The sequence below is a fragment of the Pan troglodytes genome, chromosome 2 (genome assembly GCF_028858775.2).
Source record: "Pan troglodytes isolate AG18354 chromosome 2, NHGRI_mPanTro3-v2.0_pri, whole genome shotgun sequence".
NCBI lineage: Eukaryota > Metazoa > Chordata > Mammalia > Primates > Hominidae > Pan > Pan troglodytes.
The window spans coordinates 13,986,901-13,993,391 of NC_086015.1; positions in this window are offsets into that span (position 1 = coordinate 13,986,901).

A 6,491-nucleotide genomic window follows, 5' to 3' on the forward strand; every position below is an offset into this window, starting at 1 on the left:
AACAATTGAAAGATTTAATTTCCCATTCAGATAACATTTTCAGAGATTCACAGAATTCTACAGAGACAACAAACAACATGGTTTCTTCGACAGATGAATGTCTTGAAAAAAAAGGGAGGGAGGGAAAACTGTTACATAAGAGATTTAAGAGATATAGCAACCAAATGCCACATGGGGGCCTCGTTGGGAGCCTCAGTCAAATAAATCCACTGTGGAAAAGACATTTTAAGACAATTAGGGAAATATGAACACAGATTGAGTCTTAGGACATATTAAGGTATAAGCATGTTTGCATCGGGTGAAATAATGGCCTTGTGGGTTATGTGTAAAAAATTCCGTATCTGTTATGATACCTACGACTTATGTGTGAAATGACATACTTGTGATTTACTTTGAAAATATCCAACTTCCCTGCTCCCTCCCCTCCCACAAAAAAGTGATTTTGGGAGATACATTAAAAAATTCTGGGCCAGGGGCAGTGGCTCACGCCTGTAGTCCCAGCACTTTGGGAGGCCAAGTCAGGTGAATCACCTGAGGTCAGGAGTTCGAGACCAGCATGGCCAACATGGTGAAACCCTATCTCTACTAAAAATCCAAAAATTAGCCAGACGCAGTGGTGCACGCCTATAATCCCAGCTACTCGGGAGGCTGAGGCACGAGAATCGCTTGAACCCGGGAGGCAGAGGTTGCAGTGAGCCAAGATCGCGCCACTGCACGCCAGCCTGGGTGACAGAGCAAGATTCTGTCTCAAAAAAAAAAATTCTGGTAAAATAGTGATAATTACTTTATTATTATTTATTTATCATTTTGAGACAGGGTCTCGCTCTGTCTTCCAGGCTGGAGTGCAATGGTGCAATGATGGCTCACTGCAGCCTTGACCTCCTGGGCTCAAGCAATCCTTCCACCTCAGCCTCCTCAGTAGCTGGGACTACAGGCATGTGCCACCATGCCTGGCTGATTTTTTTTTCATTTTGTTGTGAGGCCTCACTATGTTGCCTAAACTGGTCTCCAACTCCCAGGCTCAAGTGATCCTCCCGCCTCACCCTCCCAAAGTACTTGGAAGGCAGGCATGAGACATTGTGCCTAACCTATTTTACTGTTTTAGAGACAGGGTCTCAATCTGTTGCCCAGGCTGGAGTGCAGTGGCACAGTCATGGCTCACTGTAATCTTCAACTTCTGGGCTCAAGCAACCACCCGCCTGCCTCAGGCTCCTGAGTAGCTGGGACTACAGGCATACGCCACCATGCCCAGATAACTTTATTTTTTGTAGAGACAGGGTCTTGCTATGTTGCCGGGCCAGTCTTGAACTCCTGGCCTCAAGCAATCCTCCCACCTCAGCCTCCTAAAGTGCAAGGATTACGGGCGTGAGCCACTGCACCTGGTCAGTACTTTATTCTTTTTACTGCTGAATAATACGCCATTGTATGGCTATACCATATTTCATTTATCCATCTGTTAGCTGATAGACATTTGGGTTGTTTCCCACCTTGTGGCTACTATGAATAATGCTCTATGAATATTCATGTATACGTAATTGTGTAGACATGTTTTCTTTTTCTTTTTTCTTTTTTTTTTTTTTTTGAGACAGAGTCTCGCTTTGTGGCACAGTCGATAGCCCAGGCTGGAGTGCAGTGGTGCGATCTCAGCTCACTGCAACCTCTGGCTCTCAGGTTCAAGCAATTCTCCTGCCTCAGCCTCCTGAGTAGCTGGGACTACAGGAGGCTCGATCCACCTGCCTTGGTCTCCTAAAGTGCTGGAATTACAGGCAGGAGCCAACGCACCTGATCTGGACATATGTTTTCTTTTCTTTTTTTTTTTGAGATGGAGTCTCACCCTGTTGCCTAGACTGGAGTGCAATGGCATGATCCTGGCTCACTGCAACCTCCACCTCCCAGGTTCAAGCGATTCTCCTGCCTCAGCCTCCCGAGTAGCTGGGATTACAGGGGCGCGCCATCACGCCCAGCTAATTTTTGTATTTTTAGTAGAGACGGGGTTTCACCATGTTGGTCAGGCTGGTCTCGAACTCCTGACCTCGTGATCCGCCTGCCTCGGCCTCCCAAAGTGCTGGGATTACCGGCATGAGCCATTATGCCCAGCCAGTATGTTTTCACTTCTCTTGGGTATATATCTATTTAGGAGTGGAACTGCTGAGTCATATGGAAATTTTACATTTACTTTTGAGGACCTGCCAGACTTTTCCAAAGTAGCCTTGTGACTGGTGGGGAGACTGAGGCCCAAAGAGGGAAACTGTCTTCTGCAAAGCAACACAGTGAGTGTGAGAAAGCAGGAGCTAATCATGGACATGACTTCAATGCCGCGGCTTCTCCTCTGACCGCATTACCATCTCACTCTCACTCCAGTGCTCTCCATACCCACTTCTGCCCCTCCATTCCATTCCTTGCCCAGCAACAAATCCCTTCACACCAGTCCCTACAAAGGCTTCCTGCTGCCATCATCAGGATGAAGTTCCGCCTCTGAGGGATGACTTATAAGCTCCTCTGCCATCTGGCCCTAGTGCTGCCTCCTCATCTTGTCTTCTGAAGCAGTTTTAGTGAGCTATAATTCGCACCCCACCCCATTCACCCGTTTTAAGTGTACAATCCAAATGTTTATCAGTCCTTTCATATTCTACACTGCAGGGTCATGCAGGTCTTGTTTCAGTTCCATGAAAACACCAACATCTTTGCTTCTGAGACTTTGCGCACACCGTTGCCTCTGTTTAGAACAGTCTGTATATTTTTTTCTGGCAAGTTCCTCATGATCTTTCACATCTTAGTTGAGATGTTTCTGCTGGGAAGCCTTCCCTGAGCATTCGGGTTGACTGGATGACCTGCAGGATGTTCCCATGGCCTCCCTAGGATCGTCCCTGTCACAGCATGTACTATAGTAGTCTGAGGTTTTTTTTTTTGAGATGGAGTCCCACTCTATCGCCCGGGCTGGAGTGCAGTGGCACAATCTCGGCTCACTGCAAGCTCCACCTCCTGGGTTCACGCCATTCTCCTGCTTCAGCCTCCAAAGTAGCTGGGACTACAGGCACCCGCCACCATGCCCGGCTAATTTTTTTGTATTTTTTAGTGGAGAGAGGGTTTCACCATGTTAGCCAGGTTGGTCTAGCAGTCTGAGTTTTTAAGGTCTGTGACTGTGTCTTGTTCATATGCAGTGCCTGGCAACACTCAATTCACTATTGGTTGAATGAACAGAAAGATCTGAAAATATCTAGCATGGCCCTGAGCACACTGTAGAAATCCTGCAAATGTTTGCAGACCGCAATTACTTCCAAGGACAGGGACAGCACCTCCTGTTGGGAACATTCCAGATGGTTTGGATGATTAAAGGTAAGATAAGATATTTTTTGTCTGGTACCCATGCCACTTCTTCAGGCAACAGCATCCCAGTTTTCCTTTGGGGAATCACTCTTATTATACCTTCAGTTCTTATAGTTTATGAGAAGCTAAGCAGTTCCTGGAATTTGCAGTTGACTCAAGGCAGATGAGTTAAGATGCAATCCTAACTTTTCCTAGATTTTTAAAAAAGGGGTGCTTTCTTTTCACTAGGATTACTAATCTCGTGCCTCTATAAGAAAACTAACTGCCTAAGAAGCAGACTTGAGAAAGCAACTGAGTCCTGATGATATCATGAGAGGCCCTGGACCCAGCTGTGCCTGAAGCCAACCACCAGACATTTTAGTTATTGAGTCAATTTCCATTCCTTTTTAATTGCTTGAGTTCAGCTTGTCACCTGCAACTGCAATATTCCTAATCCAGTTAGTAACCCTCTTTCACATACACACATACCCATCACACACCTTACAGACCAAACAGAGGAATCAAGCTGACTTTTGTCCCTAAGCACGGGTTTACCTACTCACCTCAAATCTAAATTGTATTTTTCTGAGTTGTGTTATGCAGTTGACTGTCAATATTTAGCTTTCCTTGTACGGTACTTTCTATACCAAGCTTGTCTGGCCTGTAGGCTGCATGCCGCCCAGGACAGCTTGGTATGGGGCCCAACACAAATTCATAAACTTTCTTAAAACATTGTTTTTTGTTTGTTTTGTAGCTTATCAGCTATCGTCAGTGTTAGTGTATTTTATGTGTGGCCCAAGACAATTCTTCTTCCAGTGTGGCCCAGGGAGGCCAAAGGATTGGACACCCCTGTTCTATTCCATGATCAGCAAGTAGACATTTGCGGTGTCCTAAATAGTATCAGGTGATAAGTCAAGGTGGATGGAAGAGATGCAATTCTCATTGATAGCCTGGCCCAAATTGAACTCCAAGAAACACACACAATAAGCACTGCTCCCTAAGCCTGTGCGCTGTTCTGGAAAGAGCCTACTAAAACAACCTTGGCTTTTCCTTTTGACTCACTGATGCCAAGGACAGGTCTGTGCATTTACTACCAGTACAATGGGACAGGAAAGTCTCACACACATTTTTTTATTCTTTGAGATGGAGTTTCACTCTTGTTGCCCAGGCTGGAGTGCAGTGGCACGATCTCGGCTCACTGCAACCTCTGCCTCCCAGGTTCAAGTGGTTCTCCTGCCTCAGCCTCCCGAGTAACTGGGATTACAGGTGCACACCACCATGCCTGGCTAATTTTTGTATATTTAGTAGAGATGGGGTTTCACCATGTTGGCCAGGCTGGTCACACACATTTTAACCACCCATCTTTGCTACAAGGGAAAAAGGCCAAACCTTGTGTGGGTGAAGAGGCAGACTCAAATGCTCCCGATGCAGAGGAACGAGGCGGCTACCACTCAATCACCAATTACCATTTGCATGCTACCCAACCTGGACCTTTCCAGGGCATACTGGACCACTCCCTACTTCCTTGGGGTGCAATGAATTGCAGACAGTTTAATCCATGGGCTTTTGCTGATTCTGTTTTCTCTGCTTGGAATGCCCTTCTACATAGAGGAAGTCTTTCAAGACCCAGGTCAAAGGTTAGCTCTCCTGTGAACACTTGTTCCTTTTCTATCTGGTATAAGCAGCCATTTTAACTATCGTTAAAGGTCAGGGTTTCTTAACTTGGGTCTGCGGGTCATTATGAATAAGTTTTAGAGGGACATGTCTGTGTCTATGCCCACATATGTTACTCTGGAGGCCAGGGTCAGAGATTCCAGATTCTCAGATTCGGTGACCTCAAAAAAAGGTCTCTTTTGGCCAGGCACAGCGGCTCATGCCTGTAATCCCAGCACTTTGGGAGGCTGAGGCAGGAGGATGGCTTGAGCTCACAAGTTCAAGACCAGTCTGGGCAACATAGCAAGGTATCGTCTCTAAAAAAATAATAAAAAATTGTAAAAAGCTCTTAGGTGTCTCTCTCTTGTGAGTTGAGTGCAAGGTTCACATCTCTTTCGTCTTAGACTCCCCGCACTGGTCCAAGATAGACAGTCAACTGTTGGCAGAAGGTTGTTAGTGACTTACAGAGGCAACACTTTCACAGGCAAAGAAGAGAAAACAGGACGGTTTAATTTGTGGAGTCAAGAGTCGTTTGTTCTTCATTACTGCACTCAACATGCAAATTATATTCACCTCTTGGTACAGAAATGGCACCGTCACTTCCCTGGGACCTTTAATCCAGACAGAATTATTCTTGGGCACCCTTATCTGTGTGTCTACCAACAACTGCCGTCTCTCCCTTCTTACAGCAATATGTAAATTCTCTTTTGTTCCAAGCAACTGGGAAATGAGGTCCTTCATCCAAAGGAGTAGCCATTTCCAGTATAGCACCACTGATTTGTCAATGGATTTGATAAGATTTGATACACTGACATCCAGATCAAGATTTTGCATTATTTATAGACAGTCTCTGATGATCCCAAAGGCACTTTAGAATCTGGCAGTGCCTCAGGGTCACTGATTTTCACTGGGCAGAATTAAGTGATATAGGTTTGCTGAGTCTGTCCTGACCCTGGGTATTCACTCTGAAGAGAGTTTATTTGAATAAGGTTTTGACATATTTGGTCTCTATGTCTATGTAGGCTCAAAATGAACAGGGAGATTCATTTTGTTCATCCATAGTTTCTAAACCTTTGGTAGTGGAAATGGTTTACTTGTGTAAAGAAAGTTAACAATACTAACAAAACTAATGGTAAAACACAGGGTGTTTGGATCCCAAGAAAACAGGAGTTTACTGTGGCTAGATGTCAGGCTGACTGCACATAATCATTAGCTATAATTAACAATGTTTCCTTTGAAGACTGGGCTTCTGCTAAGATATATGTATGTGTGTGTGTGTGTATATATATATATATATATTTTTTTTTTTTTTTCAGATGGAGTTTTGCTCTGTCGCCCAGGCTGGAGCGCAGTGGCACGATGTCAGCTCACTGCATCCTCTGCCTCCTGGGTTTAAGCAGTTCTCTGCCTCAGCCTCCCAAGTAGCTGGGATTACAGGTGCCCACCACCACGCCCGGCTAATTTTTTTTGTATTTTTAGTAGAGATGGGGTTTCACCATCTTGGCCAGGCTGATCTTGAACTCCTGACCTCG